At 25.9% G+C, this 24805-nt stretch overlaps 1 protein-coding gene across 3 annotated transcripts in view; it reads right to left on the minus strand.

Annotated features, from left to right (window-relative positions):
• Syt7 (Synaptotagmin 7) overlaps nucleotides 1-24805 on the minus strand; it is a 176496-nt gene that overhangs the window by 123477 nt on the left and 28214 nt on the right. The gene's annotated exons all lie outside the window — the stretch shown is intronic.

Raw genomic sequence — 24805 nt, forward strand, 5'->3', positions numbered from 1 at the left:
TTTAAAAGGGCCGATGGTAAATCAATAAAACTGAAAGAGAAGATAAAATAAAAAGAAAAAAAAGATTGTAAACAAGCAACATCGTTCACTCGTTAAAACACGTTCGTTTGATGAACCACAGACAGACAGACAGACAGACAAACAGACAGGCAAGAGAGAAAGATATATATATATATATATATATATATATAAACGTACAAGTTGAAAGTTTCATTGATCTTTTGCCAAGTATTAATGAACTCGATAAAACACTTATCGAATTGATATAAATTTCAATCTTAATTATCTCAATTTCAATTGAAATCAATAAACATTTAATGATTAACAATGTAATTAAAATTTAATGACAATTATTTTGTTTTGAAATATGAATGATTTTATTTCATGATAATCTAATGATTTAAATAAATGAAACGAGCATCGTTTGAAAATATATTTTTTACAAAAATTAATGTACTCATTGTTTTATGATTTAATATATTATAATATTATTATAATTTATATTAAGTATATGTATATATATATTTTTAATATAATATTATTTAAGAATTTATTTAATATTAATCTAATATAATTTGTATATTTTAATTAATATATTTATTATAATATTATAAATTATATATTTCCTATATTGAAATATAATTTAATGAATTAAATGAAATGAATTAAAAAAAAAAAAAATAAAATAAAATAAAAAAAGAATTGCAAAATTTCCATTCAAGAGTAAAATATCAATTTGAGTAAAACTGTATCTACAGATTATACTGGGTGTGTTATAAAAAAAAGAAGGATTGAAAATTAAAAAAAAAAAAAACAGAAGACAATCGACTCTCGCACGATCTAAGGTCAATCACGACGATAAAACGGGATTAAAGAGTAGGAGTAACAGACAGAAGGAGGTGTAGGAGGATGAGAAGGAGGAGAAGGAGAAGGGAGAGGAAAATTTCAATTAAAAAACCTTTGTCAGTCGGTCGTATCTTCGACAAATACGATCAAAATCAAATCTCTTTTTCTACTAACTGTAAAATAAAACAATTATGAACCACCCCCCCCCCCACACACACACACACTTGTATTATGTATTAAAAAAAAAATCTATATATATATATATACAGTAATAAAAAAAATAAATAAATAAAAAATGAATAAAAACTGACGACGTTTATGACATTCCAAATACACACACACACATATACACATATATTACAGACAAGGTCAAAAATATAACGTGTCATTTAAAAAACATATTTAAGATATTCTTAAAAAACATTAACAAACAAACAAAAATTGTTTCAAACCTTTATTTTTTTTTTTTTTTTTTTTTCATTGCAATGTATAGTCAACCCAACAAAAATTAATTTAACTTTTATTTAAAGTATTTTTTTCTATACTGTGTGTGTGTGTATATTTGAAAAATCGTGAATGCAGTTATATGGGACACCCTGTACATAAAATACAGAGTTATATTATCCTAGTATTGGTCGCGTACTCATCATATACAAACAAAAGATATACCTGTGACATTACCTTTCAAAAAACACCTTGCAACAAATAAATAAACATACACTCACACACACACACACACACACACACACACGCACGTACACATCATGTTTTCACAGACAGACAGACAGACACACAGGACAAACAGACAAAAAAAAAGAAAATAACACGACACACGATCGTAAACGCGAGATATCTCTATTCCTTTTTATATTTATCTATCTATCTGTTTATCTTTCTCTCTTACACAAACACACACACACAACACATACACATATACACACACTATCATTCTCTCTTTCTATGTGCAACAACTGTGGGCAACTGAACTCGGAATGCAAGCTTTCATAGTTGCTTGTCGGACACTTATCATCGTTCGATTACGTTCGCACACTAACCACACGACGATAACACTGAGGGGATGATGGGGGAGGGGAGTGGGGGAGGGGGAGGGGAGGGGAGTGGAGGGAGGGGGTGGAGGTAGATGATGACGAAAGTAAAATGTAATCAAAAGAAAGTAGAATAAAAAGATTTGATGAAAAATAGAAAAGTAGGAAAAAAAAGGGAATGAGAAAGAAAGAGAAAAAAAGAAAAAGAAAAAAGAAAACAAATTACACGACTAGAATATTATTTTCACGATGACGTTCGAGTGAATACGAGAGGACTCGTAGATTCTCTCACTCTCTTTTCTCTTTTTTTTCTTTTTTTTTTTTTTTAACGAATAAATATTCGACGAAAGTTTCCTTCTATCTCTGTTACTCTGTTTCTCTTTCTCTTCTCGTTTTTAATAGCACGTGCGCGCGCACACGCACCCTTGTATCTTTTTTTATATACCCGTACACTCTCTCTCTCTCTCTCTATCTCTCTCTCTCTCTGTCTGTCTGTCTTTTCTTTTTCACTCTCTATTTTCTATCTTGATTTTTCTGTATCAATCGAACACGTCAAACGATGAAAATGTGTTGAACGCGAATGGACCACACAACGAGTCAGAGCTGAGTAAGCGTATCTCGGGTTTTTCCGGAAACGTTCGTATTTCATCGTCAAGCCAATGGGCAAAAGCTCTATATCTATCCATCCCCCGTTTATTCGAACGACCCAACTTTAACCCTCGACCAACCAACCCCCGTTGTGATACTTTTAACCATCGCGCCTTGAACCACCACTAACACCATCACCATCCGCAAGCGCAATCAACTATCTCATATCCTATGGGTTTTTCTATTTCTTTTTATTTTTTTTTTATTTTCATTCGTTTTCGAAACGTTTCAATATTACTTTCTTATCTAATAATAATAATAATAATAATAATAATAATAATAATATTATTATTTATTTATAATAAATATACTATAAATACTATATACTCTCTAATACTAATTTATATATTTATATATAAATACTATATTTATTATAATTTACTATAAACATTATACTATATTTATTATGAAAAATACAGTAGTATTTATATTATATATTATAAATAATATAGTATTATATATATATATATATATATATATATATATATATATATATATATATATATATATATATTTAATAATATGGTATTATTAAATAAATATAATAATATTACATATAAATATAATATAATTATATTTATATAAAATTAATAATATAAATATCATATTATTATTTTTTTATTATTTTATTATTTATTATTATTTAATATTATAATTGTATTATATAATAATAATAATATTATTATTATTATTATTATTATATAGGGATTAAATAAAAATACAAATATTAAACTACGATTCAAACGTAATAAAGTAATTTCTTTGAGACGATAGTTATTGAAAAATAAACTAGTATATATCCATTGCAATATATTATATAATAATAATAATAATAATAATATTATTATTATTATTATTATTATTGTATGGGGATTATTAGGAAGTTTAATACGACATTCGAAACTCAAAGTTATAAACTCTGGAAAGTGGTTCACGTGACGCAACCCCAGTTGTTGTCGCATTCATCTAACAGTTCATCGTATCAGGAATTGTTTTAACTATAGGAACTGCATAACCTCCCAGAAACTAACGCGCGAAACTAACTACCAAACATACAATAGAAGTGTATACTGTAAAACACGTCAGCTGTAAATCGCGTGACTATTCCTATATACACGAAATTCACAGTCAAACACCATTACGATCAAGAGTAGTAGTAGTAGTAGTAGTAGTAGTAGTAGTTGGTTCCATGCATGCCATGAGATCCAATGGCTATTGTTATGACTAACTATGTGTGTGTATGTATATGTGTATGTGTATGTGTGTATAAGAGCGAGAGAATTTAGTAATGCAAATTACAACCCGTTGCATTCTACAATTCACTCCTCCTTTCAAAGTCCTATTCTCAAAACAACTTTCAATCATCTTTCACCACCCCCCCTCCCCCTTAGAAAGTTTACTTGAAAAATATCGACTACTATAGATTGCAAATCTTCCATTATTTTTTTTTTTTTTAATTTGTTACAAGAGAAAGTGGGTCTTTCGAACTGTGTTGCAATTACACATTCAATAATTGTACATGTTATTATTGTAATATATATATAATAATAATAATTAATAATATTAATAAATATAAAATGAAAAAATAAATATTAAATATATTAAATTATAAATTAATATTTAATATTAGTAATAAATATAAATATATTATAATAAATAATATATATTTATATATATATAAATATTATATAATTTAAATTATATTATATTATAGAATAATTATATTTAATAATTATAGAATAAATAATAATTATTATATTTAGAATTATTAGAATATTATTATTATACAATAATATAATATAATAATTTATAATATTATTTTATTCGTGTATTAAAAAATATAATATTACAATTATTATATATATATATATATATATATTAATACAAACTTGAGTGTATATAAGAAAAATATAATATTTATTATTAATATTTATTACGTTCGTAATAATACTTGTTTTTATTTTTCTATTTTTTTATTTTTATTTTTTTTATTAGAAATAGATTGCAAAATGTTAGATACTTTTCGTATATTAAATTACTATCGGTTGATTTGTGAATATATACTTCTTCGAAGAGATAAGTTCAATATCGATAAGAAATATCCTAATAGATATTACTTTTTTTGGAATTTCAATCTTCCTAGAGATTTTTTTTCTTTTCCATATTTGAAATACATTGCAAGCTCGTTAACAACAACTACCGGTTGAGAGCTTTACATAACCATAAAAAGTAAATGAGTTTTTTGAACTATTATTACATTATGAGACTTTCCATTTGCAATTCATGCAAACTTTTGCATATAATAATAATAATAATAATAATAAATGTTTAAAACGATACGTGAGAATAAAATATGTAATAGTTACACGTTCATTCTTCTTTCATTTTTTTATAATTATAAGTATAATAATTATTACAAACAAATATGCACATAAATTAAATACTTATGAATATTCAAATACTAGAGCTGGTGTTGTTGGCATTTTCTCGTTTGCAAAAGTTAATCAAATTTTTCTTCTTCTTTAAGTGAGAGCAAGAGAGAGAGAGAGACAGAGAGAGAGAGAGAGGATAAATAAATCTGTGATAACATATATCTAGCGCCATCTTTCTTTGAGTTAGGTAAAAAACATCCAACCTTCTTTTAGCTTCTACGAGATTGCCGATAAAGTATGTGTTTACCCTTATAGTTTGCAAAGAACAACCCTCTCTCGTTAACCATGAATTATTCCAGACTCAAACCCTTCGAAAGATTTTTCATATTTTTTTTATTTTTTTCATGGTATCGGTAGAGAATATTTTTCAAGATTTTCCAAAACAAATAAATAAATAAATAAATAATTTAATTAATTAACTTGTTAATTGAGAGGGACGTATATATACGTCAAACGTTTTATTTTTTTTTTTACGTATTTTATATATAAATAAACGAAAAAATATATATTTCATAATCTTTTCATTTATTTTAAAAATAATAAATAAATAAATAAATAAATAATAAAAAAAGGTGCGTAATTAAAAAGGGAATTACTCGGTTAGCGAATACTTTAAAGATTTTCCAAATAAATAAATAAATAAATAAATAGATAAATTAATTAATTAAGTGTATATTAACTCGATTAAGAAACATCAAAGTTTAACAAAAAAAAATAATAATAAAATATATTTAATGTCAAATTAAACACAAAGGATTCTATTTTCATATTAAACATTTTTTTCTTTTCTTTTTTTTTTTTTGTGAAAACCTTTGAAATAAAAAAAAACTACTAAGAGGATAAGAAAAAGAGTGAATGTAAAATAAATATACGTCGTTGGTTAAGAAATCATCCTCCTTATCCTCTTCTTCTTCTTCTTTTTATTTTATTTAATTCGCCCTAAGGAAAAAGGAAATAACTTGAGGATAAAGGATTCCTCTTTTCCTTCTGTTTAAAGGTTGACATTTCGCGGTACAGGTAAGCGACACGAAATTACCGACATACGATGTGCATGCATCCTCCTTTCTGTAAAATCCTCTCACGTTCATCCCCCACATCTCAACCCCTTTTTCCTTTCCTTTTCTTCTTTGTACATTTTTTTTTACTTTCTTTCTTTCTTTCTACAATCCTTGCTTTTCTCGTACTTTAAAACGATGGTAGACAAGAAAAGAACGCGAATTCTGAAATTTATACGGCACTGTGCTTAAAACATCTTACAAAATACTTATGTATGTGTGTTTATGTTTGTGTGTGTGTGTGTGTATTTAGATTATTTATTTCTTTTGTAAAAGTATTTCTTTTTTATTTAAAAAAACGATCCCACTTTTAGATATTTAGTTTGTTTGTTTTTTTGTTCTTTAATAATAAAATTACAACTACACTCAAAAAACAATCCAATTATAAAACACGAAAGAAATTGATTTCAATTAAAAACTGTATTTAAATTTAAATTTATTGAAAATATTTAAAATAATATTAAAGAAGATATTTTAACAAAAATTTATGAAAATTGTTTAATCATCTATGAAATAACTCGTTGCTTGACTCGTACTACTTCAAATTATTGTGACTGGCTCATTTATTTCTAACTTGTACTACTTAACTGTCTGATTATAATTATTAACTCGAAAAAATTTTATTTAAATTTAAATTCATTGAAAATATTAAAAATAATATTGAAGAAGATATTTAAACAAAAATTTATGAAAATTGTTTCATCATCTATGAAATAACTCGTTGCTTGACTCGTACTACTTCAAATTATTGTGACTGGTTCATTTATTTCTAACTTGTACTACTTAACTGTCTGATTATAATTATTAACTCGAAAAAAATTTATTGAAAATATTTTAACAAAAATTTATGAAAATTGTTTAACCATCTATGAAATAACTCGTTGCTTGACTCTTACTACTTCAAATTATTGTGACTGGTTCATTTATTTCTAACTTGTACTACTTAACTGTCTGATTATAATTATTAACTCGAAAAAAATTTATTGAAAATATTTTAACAAAAATTTATGAAAATTGTTTAATCATCTATGAAATAACTCGTTGCTTGACTCGTACTACTTCAAATTATTGTGACTGGCTCATTTATTTCTAACTTGTACTACTTAACTGTCTGATTATAATTATTAACTCGAAAAAAATTTATTGAAAATATTTTAACAAAAATTTATATGAATTTTTGAAAGTTTTTTAACCATCTATGAAATAACTCGTTGCTTGACTCGTACTACTTCAAATTATTGTGACTGACTCGTGTATTCTTTACTTGTACTACTTAACTGTCTGATTATATTACTTACAAATTATTCTACTGTACTTAATCGTTTCATTCACATTATTGTCAATAAATATTCGTATTTTAATTTATGTAAAGATATATATATATATTATAAATTATTATTATAAATTAAAACGAGAACGCAAAATAACGTAAATGAATAAATAAGAACAATTTAAATTGGTTCACTGGGTTACTCTTGTGTTAACAGGTTATATGATAAATAAAATGAATGAAAATTTCCAGCTGAATAAAACAAAAGAATAAAAGAAACATTTGTCGAAATGAAAAAAAAGAAAAAAAAAACAGAAAAGAACCGAGTATAACTGTAATTATAACAATGATTATTCTAATTGTAAATATTCATTCATGCGAAAAAAAAAATATTCATTTTATAATCTCATTCGTAGTTATTAACTAACACATAAATAAAATTCGATATTTTAACGAATCCGAACGAAAAGTTAAAAAGATTGGAAGACGAGTTTCGACGAAAAATTATAATTCAACGTAAAATGTTCACAGATAAATTACTTTTGCTCTTCTTCATATAACTCGGTCAAAAAGTGTATTAAACGATTTGGAAATAGTTGAAATTCGTTAAGAACAATTTTATCCATAATTTTAAACGAATATAATATTCACGTAATTAATGTAGACCTACCCACCTACACACATCCACACACCACCACCACCACCATTACGTCGTATTAAATACACACAATACTACTAACAGCGGTTGTTCCGTTTAAATCGTTTAAAATGTGCATAAATTAAATTTAATAATAATATTAAACTCTACCCATTTTCCTATTAAAATAAGTTAACGTATTTGCGTTAACCAACGTGCATAATATTATAACGTGCATCTTTCATCGTCATCGTCGTGGTATTTAAAGTTCCCATAGAACAAAATTTACTTGAAATATAATTATAATTATATTAAATAACATCGAGTGATGTGTTTAGTTAAAAGGTCGTACGTTATACGCGCCAATAATTGTCATTATCGATATTGCTAATAAGATTGATTACATATGGTAATATAATATTAATCAAATAATTTACTCGGTACACAGTTTGTGTAAATAAATGTTCAATATATATATATTCATATACAATAAAATTAAATAAATTTAGAAAACGAGATATATAGTTAAACTAGGGGTGCCCCGCCACGCGTTCCTGTGGCTCACAATCAGTCTGATAAATAATAAAATAATATTGCAATTGTAAATTGAGATATAAACTATCCTATCTTTCAAGTTGGATAAAACTGCACACAGTGTGTAAAATTTGATTAAAATCAATTTAGTAGTTTAGGAGTCCATAGCGGACAAACAACGTCACACGTAATTTATATATCATCCTATCGTAGTTGTTATAAATGTTGTTGCATCCTATGCAATTGTTCACGTAACACAACACTAATGTATCTTTAATCATAAATACATTCCATCTACCTATCTATCTATTTATCTATCTATCTATTTCTATTTATTATATTTATCACACATTCATTAGTAATTAATAACATAACTTTACAATTAGTTAACACCTTTTGTTACGATTACGACTCTTATATGATTAATTCGTTTATACAGGAACCTTCTGCACATACGAACCCATATATAAGTTGCTGGTAACGAAAGGGTTAACAATATTTATCAAATTTATTCACATTTTTTTTCTGTAAAAATATCTTCGTATAGTTTTGAGTAGTTTGCGAATGAACAAACTTTTACACACATTTATAAATATTTTGTACGAGTTACTTGTTGTTCATATATATATATATATATACGTAAATAAGTTGACAACTTGGAGTTGGTTGTTTTCGTAGGATATTCAACGAAAGGGATTTGTAGAGTACGTTCATCGAGCGCCATTTTGCGTTTCTAACGACGTTAAATTCAGCAGGATCCCAAGTGATGTTCACTTACTCTGTCACTCTCTCTCTCTCTCTCTCTCTCTTTCTCTCTTTCTCTCTTTCTCTCGGTTGCTCATTCAATTTCTATTTCTAATCTCCGCCGTTGTATGCTTCGGTTAACCGATTTTCAGCAAGTTTGTTAATGTTATTTTAGTATATACATATGTATATATGTATAATACAACGTTCTTATCACTATACTGAACATTATGCATGAATATTTCATTAACAAGTTGTAATAAAAATCAATGACCGTATATATTGGATTATTCGGAAAGTAATTTCGTTTTTTTTTTTTTGCTGACACAATGACGGCATTTGTTAATGCAAACTTGTAAAAAAAAGACACGTGAGATCAGTGAGAGGTTAAATTTATCAAATTCAACTATTTATGTCCACTTAAAAGGCCTACTAGGTTTAAATCCTATAGGTTTTTAGGTTAGGATAAGAAAATTGTCTTCATTTTCACAAAAATATAATGAAATTACTTTCCGAACAATCTAATATAATATTAAGGGTGTTATTCTTTTTCAAAAATATTACGGTTTTTTCTTTTTTGGTCTTTATTTTATTTCAAGAATAAACGTTTCATTCTTCTGTCTCATTTTTTTTTGCTTTTTTTTTTTTTAAATATTTTTTCTTAAAGATTTGAACAGGAAGTTTGTAGCGTAACCGTTCGCAGAGTTCTCAGAGTCACGATAAACGTGACACGAACTACGTTCTCGTGACGATGAATTTATTTTTTTTTCTTACGATAAGTAATTAATCCGTAAGGCCCCTTCACACACCCCTCCTTCCCATTCCCTCTAATTTAGCAAGGTAGTAGTAGAAAGATCGTATGAAAGTTACAAAAGTATCGATCTTGTTGTTTTCAACACGCGATTATTCTCGTTAAAACTTTTCTACATATAAAAGTAGAAACATACATACATACATATACATGTACATACATACATACATACATAAACAAACATACATATATCATATATATATATATATATATATATATATATGATAAAACACGTATGTGAGTATTCGTGTTGTTTTTTATGGTAACTTTGGTGAAATTTGTGCGAAAGTTGCAAGGTGTATGCACAATGAATAAATGAAAATTAAAAAAAAAAAAAAACAACAACAACAAGGAAATGAAACAAAAAATAAAACAACGAGAAAAAGAAGAACAAGAAGAAGAAAGGGGTTGTGTTTAGAAGAATAAGGATACAATAAAATGGGTGTGCACAATAAATAATTACAATAATAATAAAAAAAAAAAAAAATGCATAATAAAATAAAAAAGAAGATGAAGAAGAACAAGAAGAAGAAAGGGGTTGTGTTTAGAAGATGAATAAAAAAAAAGAAAAAAAAAAGAAAAAAATAAACAAGGAAATGAAACAAAAATAAAACAACGAGAAAAAGAAAAAGAAAGAGTTTGTGTTTAGAGGAACAAGGATAGAATAAAATAGGTGTGCACAATAAATAATTACCAAAAAAAAAAGGAAGAAGAAGAAGAAGAAGAAGAAAGGGTTCTTCTGTTTAGGAGAGAACAGGTCTAGAATAAAATATAGAAACTACTGTAAGATTGATGACATTGTGTAAAATTGATCACATACTGTAAAATAATACCCAAGTGTGTAGTAGTAAGACACTTTTAATGCATTAGAGAAGTTCATTGTATTCAACAACATAATTTTCGTTGTACTTTCTAATGAAAATGTTTTTCGAACAATTTCGAAATTGTTACTCGTGTATCTTCTCTGTTTAAGAGAACAACATTATTATCTTTGTAATTATTTGAAATGTTACAAGATGAATCTCTCAATAATTAATTATTACAATATATCTCTAGTGTTTTGTGTTACGAAATGTGTTTCACACCTAATAAATATCACGAAACAGGAAGGTACTAACATATGTATACAAGTGTAAGCCTCATGGTGACTATAGGTTATTCCCACAAGGATTGTGGAACTTATTTTCCTTGTATATATATATGTGAAGAAACTAACACACTGTTGAGAATTGGATGAGAATATACATATATATGGAGAATGTAAGACAAATACACACATGATACACACAAGAATGAAAAAGAGAATAAGTTGAAAGAAGAGACTTCTATTTAATTATAAATTTTATCTTTTTTTTTTTTTTTTTTACGATGGGTCACGTGATCTCACTACGTTTCAATGTTGGATTAATAATAGCTCAACCTGTTTTTTTTTTTTTTTTTTTTTTTTTTTTTTATACAATGGTTAGAATGGTTTCTAAAATGTTCAATCAATTTAAAAATAAACCTTATATATATTTATTTTTTATAAATATATAAAATAAATATATATATAGAATTGTAATAATATTACAATTAATATTATATAATAAAATTATAACATTATAAATTATATTTAATATTATTCATATAATTTTATATAATATAATATAATTTATTATAAAATATTATAGATTAAATAAATTATAATATTATTAATAATATTATATAATAAAATTATATATAAAAAATTATATAATATAATAAATTATATAATATATTATTTTTGGTTTTTACATTATATTATATATTAAAGTTATTTTATTATTTATCTTTAAAGTTTATAATGAAATTATTCTGTCTTATTAAATTTTTGTTCTTCTTTTACTGTATACGAAATTTACAAAGAAGTTTTTTTTTTTTTTTATTAAGTTATACCGTGTGTATTTATTAAAATTTATAATGAAATTTGTCTGTGTCTTATTACTTTTTCTGTATATAGGATATTCTTACATGTGTTGTTATAGAGAGGTTTTATATGACAAATTATATGGTTATATAAATTCATAAATTTTCTAACATTGCTGTATAAAAAATCATTCTATTATGCGAAAAAAAGAGGGAGTGTTTTTATGCAGCCCATTTTTTTTTTTTTTTTACTTTTTTATCTATTCCTTCGTATCATCGCACAGTACAAATATGGGTTGAAAGTAGCGTGAAAAGTGGTCTGGCTTATCGTCAGACAAGTTAGATCTGTAACCCGTAAGACATTTTTCTTTTTTTTTTTCCTTCTCGTAATAGTCGAGTGTTGAGTTGAGTTTTAAAAAAAAAATGGGAAAAAGAGAAAAAAAAAGAATAAGACGAATTATTGCGATTTTCTTTTTCAAACTCAACACTTTTTTTTTTAAAAGAAACAACGATTTTCTTTGTTAATCAGTTAAGCGTGTTTGACGATTATATCCGTCATGGCGATGTGGTTAAATTTTTGTGTTAAGACGTCTATATTCGTCATACGTAAAAGTTTCTTACAATTAAATGATTTAAATTGTCATTTTATCATTATTTATACATTTATTATGTATCAATATATGTTCATATTAAAAAAACTGTGTGTACATTACTAACTGTTCATTTTTTAGAAATAAAGTAGGTCTTTTTGACTATCCAATATTTTAACAGAACGCCACTTATTCTGTGTTTGACGACTATATACGTCATCGCTTGATTATCGCGACACACACACACACACGCACACCGGAGCGCACTTTGCGCACAGATCATCGCCATACTTAATTGGTTAATATTAAAATAAAAACATTGTTTCATCGCGTTAATAGGATTAAGCAACCTTTTCAGTCACGTTCGTTTCAATATTTATCAAGTTTTTTAATTAACAGTAACATAATATTATTCTACAAAAGTTTTCAACTTTTTATTGAATAAGAATACTTGCATTTTGCATATACTCAGAGAAATTGTTGTAAGAAAAAAGAAAATGATTTATATCAATCAAAGAAAAATATACTAAAATAAGAAGAAGAAGAAGAAAATGTTAAAGAAGATAAAAAAGATAAAGAAGATAAAGAAGATAAAAAAGAAGCATTGAATAATAAAGGTCAGATTGTTAAATGGTGATCAGTTTGTGTTCGCGTGATGATGATCGTGAACTTCACACTTGGAAAGTACACCTTTGCCGAGTTAATGTGCCGCAAAAGCCAGCAAACTATTCATTCTCTGCAAGCGCATTCTCAACACATATAGAAATATATCTATATATATATATATATATATACATAAGATAACGTAACGGTATTTAACAATGAAGAAAAGCTTCGATTCCAAGTGTATGAAATCGATCAATAAACCGCAAAGTCAAACGTAGGAAAAACTTACAAATAATTTATAATAATAAATTATTTATATATATATATATATATATATATATATATATATATATAAAATTAATTTATTATTAATTATTTATTATTATTATTATTTATTATTATATATTAATTAATTTATTTTATTACCAATATATTATATAATTTATATATAATAATATATATAAATTATAATTTATAAATTAATTTATATATATATTATTATAAAATATATATATATATATATATATATATATATATATATATATATATATATATATATATATATATTTCCAAATAATTTATAATAATTTATATTTCTTTCATTGATAATAATAATAATAATAATAATAATAATAATAATAATAATAATAATAATAATAATAAAATAAATAAATATAAATATAAATATAATAAAATAAATATACTACTAATAATAATAATAATTAAAAAAAATATTGATATAGATATGCTATTATTTTTATTATTAAAAAAAAGGAAATTTGTGTGTGTTGTGTGTATGTGTGTGTGTGAAAAAATCAAGATATGAATGAGAAACACAAAAAAAAACTTATTGAATGAACAAACATGAGACATCAATGATACGATTTTTGTAATAAGAAAAATGCAATTTGGTTCAAATCAAAATTCAAAATTTGAAATTCATTTTGTTATTCGTTTTTTTTTTCTTCTTTTATTTCTTCTTTTATTGTTCAAAAAGTTACTACTTTAGGTTGGTAACTCTTCTTTCTATCTTCCACTCGTCACTCGTCCGCAATTATTAACCACTCGCGTTTTAACCGTCGGCTACTACACGGTGGTAGGCTCTCTTGTGAGAGCTACCCTTTTTTTTTTTTAAAATGAACGAGTGGATAGAAGAGAGAGTGAAAAAAAAGTGAAATAGAAAAAAAAAAGAAGAGAGAGAGAGAGAGAAAGAGAGAGGGAAAGTCAGAGTACTCAGGTAATATTAATTTCACATTTCAGTGCAGACGCCAACAACACCCAAAGAAAATTGGAAGAACGTGAGGGCTTGTCATTTGTGTGTTTCAATTTTAAACAGGACGAAATTAAATTATCAACTAAATTATATTAAACTTGATACATTCAAGATTTAAATATAAATATATTATGTTATTATATAATATAAATAACATTATTATTATTAATATTATTATTATGCGCGAAAACGTACTAGAAAATATGCTTTTATAATATCTCGTAAATTTCATTATCAAATTATATTATAATTACAATATATTAATATTATTTGAATATTATTTTTCTAATATTGTATGAATATTTATTTTTCTAATATTGTATAAATATTTATTTTTAAATATTGTATGAATATTATTTTTCTAATATTATATGAATATTATTTTTCTAATATTGTATAAATATTATTCTTCAAATATTATTTGAATATTATTTTTCTAATATTGTATGAATATTTATTTTTCTAATATTGTATGAATATTTATTTTTAAATATTGTATAAATATTTATTTTCCAATATCGTATGAATATTATTTTTCTAATAGTGTATATATATATATATATATATTATTTTTGTAATATTGTATGAATATTATTTTCCAAATTTCGTATGAATATTATTTTTCTAATATTGTATGAATATTTATTTTTGAATATTATATGAATATTATTTTTGAATAATCATATAATTTTATCATTAAATATTATTTTCATAATTATAATAATTTTTTATATAATTATATTATAATTATTATATAAAATTATATTACCTAATACCCAATCCCATTATCACATTTTCTATTATTGTATTTTTTTATTTTTTATCAAGTTAAATTGTTAGAATAAAATAAACATTTGTATAAGTGTAATAAAAAGGTGTGTTACAACAGTTCAGTAACAGCTGTGTTTCGTTTTTCATCGTATTCGAATTTCTGTTTCTTTTGATAGAAAATCGATAACAGTTGTATATAAATATATATTGATCGTGTGTGTGTGTATATTCGATAACGAATCGTAAAATATGTCCATTTATGGTTACACACATACATACATACATACAGTTACAATTTGTACCACGTAGGTGTAAAATTCATGAAAATCCATTAACGAGACGACGAGTTTTTTATTATTCCAAATCGATTCAATCGAATCAAATCGTTTGTACATTTTTTACTTTTCTAATTTAATTAAAAAAAAAATTAAAAAAAAAAAAAATAATCAAAAGTTGTTTAAAAGAAAAACAAAAGATACTTCGTTTTGTTATACCAATGAACGTTTTTATTATTATTATTATTATTATTTTTTTTTTTTTTTTTTTTTTTTAAATAGGACCGACAAACACACACATACACAACACAGAGATTAATAATTTAATAATAATATCCTCTTTTATACGTAATGATAATAATCTACGTTATTACGAGATAGATTTTATGTTACGAGTCTCATAACGGCCGATATTGGACACCCTTTTGAACGTTCTATGCCATTTTATACCCATCAGCTGTTATTAAGCGATAAAATAAAACAAGTCGCCGTACCGTGTCCTTCTTCTATCAACTTTTTTATTTTTTACTTTTTTTTTCTCTTCCCTGTTTACCTGCTTTTTTTTTTTATACATACACAATATTGTCCTTTGATTTTCTTCTATTTTTTCGGTGTAAGTAAAGAAAGGGTAAACATGCGTTAGGGTTCAAATAAAATAGAAATAATTTAATGATAAATTGATTTTTTTTTTGCGATAGATAAATTTATTCAAAAAAAAAAAAGAAAAAAAAAGTAAAATAAAATAAAAGTGAAGATGGAAAGATTTTCAATATACCAAAGTTTAATATTAAAATTAAATTCTTTATAATATTAATATAAATATTTATAATATAATATTATATAAATATTTAATTATCATATATAATATTATTATATAAATATTTAAATTATTATAATTATTATAATAATATATAATTAAAGTAATTATAATTGGTAATTTTATATATATATAATATACATAAATATTAATAATTACTAATAATTGATAATTATATATAAAAAAATTAATTAGTAATTATAAATGGTAAAAATTAATTTCATTTTGTGTAAGTAAATTTGAACGTGAATCCCCCTCTCTCTCTAAAACAAAAAAACAAACAAACAAAAAAAGACAAAATAAAAATATTTTCACTTTAAAATTTTAACAAGGGTTATATCAAGAGTAGAATAAATAATGGAGGAAAGGGAAAGGAAAAAAATAAAAAAAAAAATAATCAAAAAAAAAATGTCGACTGTATTATTTGATAGACTTTGAGTAAAAGTAATTAGATCGATTTAGAAATTAGAAAATGAACGTTGCTACTGTTGCTGTTGTTATTGTGTTGGTTGATTTTCACAATAATAATTATCTCGTTAATGATGACGAAAGGAGGGTTGAAAGGGGTTGGGTTGAGGGTTGGGGTGGTTCAACGAGGAACGCAACGCCACGCACGCCTGAATACATTAAAAGTTAAATGTTGCGATGGTGATGATGATGGTGGTGATGGGTGGGTGGGTGGTAATGATGAAAGTGGTGATAGTGGTGGTAGAGAAAAGCGTGTAATGTCGGGGGTGAATTTCTAAGAGCACTTACACACACGAGAATATATGTGTGTGTGTGAGAAAGAGAATGGAATCTGTTTCGCGAGAGCAATCAAATTACAATACTTGGGTTCCTTCCTTCCCTCCTACCTTCCTTCCTTCTACCTTTTAAGGTTGCAAGAAGGTTCGACGATACGTTTTGGCCCAAATTAGGTTTTACAATTAGTTAGAACTCGTTATCATACCTTTAACATCTTCACAGAGCATGGATTGTAACATTTCATTAAACAAAAGTTTACAATTTATTATCGATTTTCCTTATTCGTGTTTTCTCGATTGACCCTAGCGAAGGTCACCTCTTCCTCTTCCTCCTCCTCCTCCTCCCCCCCACTCTTCTCTCATTTACTATGTATAGTCGTTTCATGGTTTATTACTTGAAAGAGTAAATAAAAGTCAATGATTTTCATTCGTGATTTGACGTTTCTTATTTTTGTCAATATTACATTGTGTGACTTATTGTTTTATTATTGAAATTAGGGCTGCCCCCACACGCGTTGCTTTGACTCACAATCAGTCCGATAAATAATAAAATAATATTGCGATTATAAATTGAGATATAAACTATCCTATCTTTCAAGTTGGATGAAACTGCACACATTGTGCAAAATTTGATTAAAATTGGTTCAGTAGTTTAGGAGTCCATTGCAGACAAACAACGTGTGACACGTAATTTATATATTTTAAGATATAAATGGGTGAAGGTGAGGAAAGAAAATTCAAGTGAGACGATTTTTAGATAAGAAATGTTCTCAAACCATTTGGAAATTCGTAAAATAAAATAAAATAAAAAAAAGAAAAGAAAAGAAGGGGAATAGACAGTGATAAAGTATTCTGTTAGTTAAAGGAGACTACCATACTTTGTCGGTGACTTAAATCCGTAAATGGAAGTAAACGATTGGGATTTACTAGGTACTTTTACGTGTTTCCATTACGAAAAGAACTAGATGAGAGAGACTGAGACTGAGAGAAAGAGAGAGAGAGAGAGAGATCGTTAGCTCTTGAGATCTTTCTTAGAATTCTTATTAACGACTTTGATAAGATTCATTTGTTTTAATAAAAAAAAAACGAATGGTTTAATAAAACAAATTAGAGAAAATTAGGAATAATTATGTATGCACACTTGTTTATAATTATTTTAATTTTTTTTTTTTTAGATAAGAAACTTATGTTTCATTTGAATAAAAAAAAAAAAGAAAATGTTAAACGTTGATACGATCAATTATTTATATTTTAATTATTTTATAAACGAAGTTCAACGAGAGTTTCCAAAATTGAATTGAAATATTACATTGAAACATATTTTAATAAATTACAGTTAAATATTCTGATTCTTTTTAACCCTTTTTTTAATTGCAACCATGACCAATATAAAAGATCGTATAAAACACAACTATACTTATATAAATAAATACTTAATTAAATTTAATCATAATATATATAAATTACGTGTGTCGTTGTTTGTCCGCAATGGACTCCTAAATTACTGGACCAATTTTAATCAAATTTTACACAATGTGTGCCGTTTCATCTAACTTGAAAGATAGGATAGTTTATATCTCAATTTACAATTGCAATATTATTTTATTATTTATCAGACTGATTGTGAGCCACAGCAACGCGTGGCGGGGCAACCCTAGTATATTATGGTTGCTTTTTTTTTTTAACGATCGTTCAGTGAAATGAATTATTCAATTTGTAAATAAAAAAAAAAAAAGAAATCTACATAAATACCTATACCTAAACCTATATAAAAAAAAAAAGTTAACAAAAAGATTTATTTGTTAAAATGAACAAAAAGTTCAGTTAATCGTATTTCAAAGTTTTTCACGTTCTTAAAAGTTAGTTTTAGAAAAAGTTTTTTTTTTTTTTACAACATTTAAGATGAGTCAAAGAGTATCGAGAGTTACGAAAGTATTTTCTCGGTTGGTGGTTTATTCGTCGAATATTTTCTAGGATCATCGATTCACCCAAAAGGAAAGAAGGAAGGAAGGAAGGAAGGGAAGAAAGAAAGTACTACGTGCTAGTACTATTTTTGCCCTTAGGATTGAGTGTATTTCTCTTCAGTGAAAAATAAAAAGTAAAAGAGAAAAAGGAGAATGAATAAATGTGTATATGTGTGTGTGTGTGTGTCTGAGTATGTGGGTGTGTATACAGCTTACCGGAAGCATCTCTCGAAGTTTACCGGAAGAAATATTACGGGATATTGAAGTTTATCTAAAACCTTAAAAAGGAGTTGTTTTCTTTCGAAAGAAATCGAACGAAGTTTTGACGCGTGAAATTTTCTATCGTGGTTTTTCTATTTTGATTTGTTTCTTTTTTTAAACTTTTCAAACCACACAACAAATTTCTATATAGTTTATTATTGCTTTTCTACCACGAATAAAAATCCCTAGATCCATTTTACTATCACTAATATACCATACTACTACTACTACCCATCGACAGTATAGTTGCAATAGAACTTAGTACCAACACAAGTACTACCATTACCAATACTAGCATCAGCAATAGTACTTGTGCATGTACGTTGGCTTTGTGTACATTTATTCTTTGGAACTGAAGCCGCGCTCGACCCAATTTCAACCCCCTTTTCACTCGGCTAGTTCATCAATTATGAATAACATCTTCTCTGGTGGCAAGGATGAAGGGTAAATTTTAAAAATCTCTGAACATATATATATATATATACATATATATAATGGTAAATGTGTGTGTGGACGAAGTACTACTTACTTGACTCAACCATTCAGACAAAGAGAATCATTGAGGTAACATATTAACTACTAATTGTTCGATATTAAAGGACAATAAAGGTGTTATAAAGGTTTTATACGAAATTTCTAATAATAATCTATACATATATATATATAATATATGTATGTGTGTATGTGTATGTGAACAATTTGGTTAGATATTTGTGATTTGATATTTTTGGTGTTTGGATGCTATGTTTTAAGTGTTTATTTTTTATTTAATATTTTATTTAATATTATTATAATTTAATTATAATTTATTTATAAATATTTGTATATTAATATATTTATAATTTATAATTTATTTATTTATTTATTTATTTATTTAATATTTGATTATTTCTCAATTTGTTTTGGTGTGTGTTAAGGTGTTATATCTTATATATTTTATTTAATATTTTTAATTTATTTATAATTTATTTATTAATATATAAATATAATATATTTATTAATATATACTTTATTTATAATAATATATTAATAATTTATTTATTTTTTTTAATATTTTATTATTTTTAAATTTGTTTCGGTGTTAAGGTGTTAAAGTATCGACAAAATTTCAAATAATAATTTTTTATATCATATATAAAATATATCTATGTATATGTGAACTATTTGGTTTAATATTTAACTAAATGATGATATGATTTAAGGTCTTATTTTTTTTTATTTTTAATTAATATTTTATAATTTTTTTTCATTTTTTTTTTATTGTTTTTCAAAAAAAAAAAGTACTTACGTATAATTGTAAAAGAAGATCTCGCGATAACCAATTTTGGTAAGATAGAAATCGTAATGCATCTCGAGGGAAAACGATCAAGGGATGGATGAGAATGAGAAAAAAAAATTAAAAAAAAAAAAAAAAAAAGAAAAAAAAAGTACGCTTGAATTTACTGCACGTTACTTTCGGTTCGTTGAAATTCAAGCGATGCCTTTAATACTTATTTACCTTTTTCTTAGACGAGCTCTCATTACAATCGTTTTTTCCTTTCCTTTCCTTTCTTTCTTACTTTCTGTAATTTATTTATTTTCTTTTTTTTTTTTTATCTTAATCTTCATATTTTTTTGTGTTGCTTAAATTTCTTTTAACCCCTTTTTATGATTTTTTTTTTTTTGTTTCAAAAAGTTAACTACTTCTTCTTCTCACTTTATAAATGTTATTTAATTTCTTTTACTTAATGAAACAATTTCAACAAAATATGTTAAGAGAATAAGAATGAGAATAATTATACAATTTTTTTTTTTTTTTTATTAAAATATTTTGCAACGTGATAACAGTTGAAACGTAATTTTGAAAATTAAAATACCAAAAACAAAGAATCGTACATTTTCTATAGAATCCAATCAAACACTGTAATTTCATTTTCTATTTAAAATAAAATTAGGAAAGAAAAAAAGAGAGGAAAGAGGTTAACGTAAATAGTTTTATTTTTTTTTAATCAAAAATCAAACCTTTCAACTTGTTACTGACCGAAGAATTACTAAACGGGGTCGAGATAAATATATATATATATATATATAAAGAGATACAGTGTTTTTGAAAGTTAACAAAAAGTGTTTTCCAACGAGGCAATAACTTGGAAAGCTTACTATTATAATACTTAATTAAATTAATGCTTCTGCGACAATGAAAAGGGAACACACACACACACACTTCTTTTTCAACATTATTATTATCATCTACCATTTATTTTCATTTCCTTTCTTTTATCTTTCTTTATCACGTTCTTGTAATTTTACGATTAATTTATCGAATGCAGTTGAAAATAATGTCAATTTTCTTAAATTTATTTCTATATATAAAATATAATATTAATATTAATTATATAAATTATATATATATATGAATATTAATATTAATAATCTTAATATATATATAAATTACGTGTGTCACGTTGTTTGTTCGCAATGGACTCCTAAACTACTGAACCGATTTTAATCAAATTTTGCACACTGTATGCAATTTCATCCAACATGAAAGATAGGATTGTTTATATCTCAATTTATAATCGTAATGATTATAAATTGACTTAAAGACGTGTGTATCGGACTGATTGTGAGCCACAGCAACGCGTGGTGGAGCATATATCTATCACATATAAATGAGACTCCATATATACGTGGGTGTCGTACCATTGATGAAAAAATTTATGCCCACTTTTATCCAACGAAATTTACATTGTACCTTCACCCTATTTTTTTTTTATGATTTAATTTCAAAAAAAAAAAACAATCCAAACAAAAATAGCATACAACTTTTCATAGATTATGCTTGTATGTGTTGTTATGGTGTAGTTTTTAATCTGTCTCTTCTTTTTGTATTTTTTTATTTTTTTTTTTTTTATTTTCATTCTACCTTGTTTTCATCATTGCGGTTTGTTAAAGATTAAACGACATGGTTTAAAGTTGAACAATAGCTAGCTACCTAGGCGTTCAGGTAGAAAATGATGATGATAATGATGGTGGTGGTTGTGGTGGTGAGAGGTTTGGTTTTGAAATTTGAAAACGCTTTTGTTAGGATTAAAAAGCAAAGATCTAAGAACGAATGGAAGACAAAAGATATGAAAGATCTAACGAGGGATGGAAAGAGTTTTAAGACAATAGAATCAAGGGGGGATGTACGGTGTCAATGAAAAAGGGAAAATTGAACGAGACAGAGAAAACCCGTCGTATACACCACCGGTGGGTGTTTTGTTATATCAAGATATCCAATATCTCTCTCTCTCTCTCTCTTCTTTTATTTATAATTCTTTTTTTTATTTTTTTATCGTCAAATTCAACTTTATTATTTCATTCACTTTAGTTCGTTTAAACTACGATACGATCAAAATCTAATAATAAATATCGAAAATATAAAAATTAAATATCGTTATAGAACGTATCAAAATCAATTTGAAAATCATTTAAGGCGGGGGGAGGGGGTGGGGGGTTAGTAAGGTTAATTCGTACCAAAAAAAAAAACGGCATGTTTTTGTGTAAATTTTTTGTGTTGACACAGTTAAAATCTCTTTATTAAAACTAATGGTATATATTGAAATATGACATTCGAAGAATATTGTATAAAATTTGTCACGAAGAAATATTTAAAAATACGACAGCAATGGCAGCAATTATTCGGAAACGTGTCTTAGGAAAAAAAAAAAAAGTAGAATTGGCGGTGTCCCTTCAACTACTGCACCGATCTTTTTGAAATTTTCAACACTATTTCTGTAGATAATTTACGAATTTTTTTTTTTTTTTGTACGAATTAACCTTACCCCCACCTCCCACCCCCACCCTTAAACGTATTATTTAAATTAAACTTAAATAATATGATAAAATAATGAAAATTAATTTCAACGTAAAACTTTAAACTAAAATTTCAAGATCACTTAAAATGTAATTCTTTCTTCCTGTAAACACGAGCCAATTTTTTTATTAACTAAAAAATGAAAATTAAAAAAAAATACACAGACTTTTTTATTTTTAAATGTTGAATCAAAAATCTCTTGCAAAATTTATAATCCAAAAAAAAATTGAAAGAATCGTCAAATTGTTTGGCAGACGTTTAAAACGTGACTACGAGATGATAAGAGAATATCATGAAAAAAGAAAAAAAAAACCCGTGAAAATCTTAACAGAAAGATGACTGAAATGGGGGGGAAGGATGATAAAAAGATGCTACGAAGTGTAAACGAGAAGATGGGTAACATAATAATAATAATATTATATATATCAAGTTTGTAAAATGAAAGTGGGGAAATCTTATCCTTAAAACGATGTCAGAATCTAAGCAAAATCGATTGAAGAAGATGACAATGACAGAGACAACGACGTTATCAACGTTTTCTTTACACGCAACACATTAATGCAACGTCGATGATAAGGTATCCTGTAAAAGAGAGAGAAAGAGAGAAAGAGAGAGAGAGAGAGAGAGAGAGAGAATTATTTTCTTTGACGTTGTAACTTTATACGACTAGGTGTATATACATACCTACACATGTATACATTGCATCAAGCTCAACTCTCATAATCAGAAGAAAGTACCTACTCTAATTGTCTCTATGTGTGTGTGTGTGTGTGTGTGTGTGTGTGTGTGTATGTACGTAGAAAATCATATTACTCGAGCACAGGAGAGTTGCACGGTCAAAACGTAACTCACAGCCATAGTCGAGGGAATAGAGTCAATGATATATCCTATGAATTCTATCCCCACCCTAACCCCTCCACCCCACCTCCACCCCCTTGTATTGTCCTTCGTGTATACACGTTCGATTCCAAATTTATCTCCCTTTAAGCTCATTTCTAAACATTCTCATGTACAGTGTGATTTACCAGCATCCACCACTTACCACCTGAATAGTTTCGAAAGTATGGTTGTAAAAGAAAAGTGGATTGAGACAAAGTTGCATCAAAAAGTTAGAACTATAATTTGACATTAGTGTTTTTTTCATAGATTGAGTCATTTACGAGATTTATTGGTCAACTTTGGGTTTAAATATAATTTTATTTTTGAATACTGATTTTTAGATAGAGGATGACAAAATGAATTCAATGATATGATTTAGGTGACAAGTGTTAATGAATCTCACTCTGTAGATAATATTGAAAGTACGAACACTATTTAACACGTTCGTCGCCATGTCACCATATACGGTGACGAGTATGCTTCCTTGGGAGCTTCGTCACCGCATACGGTGACGCTCTTCTTGTTGAAGTTGAATTGTGTGACTTATCGCTTCTTTACGTTACGCCGTGCCGACAGTCAAATTTTGGGCCTGACGAGAAACTCAATCGAAACTGACTGGGCGACGAACGTGTCAATTCATTTATGACAATTTGAAAATCACGTTTATTTTATTGATTATATTGATTAATTTAGTTGAAAATCATTTAGTGTAGAATAACTCAAACTAATTTTTCTTTATAAATTTTGATTTAGCACACTTTTATAATTATGGGCACATTTATCTCTCAAACGGTATAAATAAAAAAAAAGAAAGGATTTAGTTTTCAATCGTTTTAACAAAGTTGCAAGATGGTTAATGTTACTATTGTAACAATAATAAT

This window comes from Polistes dominula, unplaced genomic scaffold (assembly GCF_049000335.1).
Source record: "Polistes dominula isolate Pdom_NZ unplaced genomic scaffold, Pdom_raw_medaka contig_20, whole genome shotgun sequence".
NCBI classification, from domain to species: domain Eukaryota; kingdom Metazoa; phylum Arthropoda; class Insecta; order Hymenoptera; family Vespidae; genus Polistes; species Polistes dominula.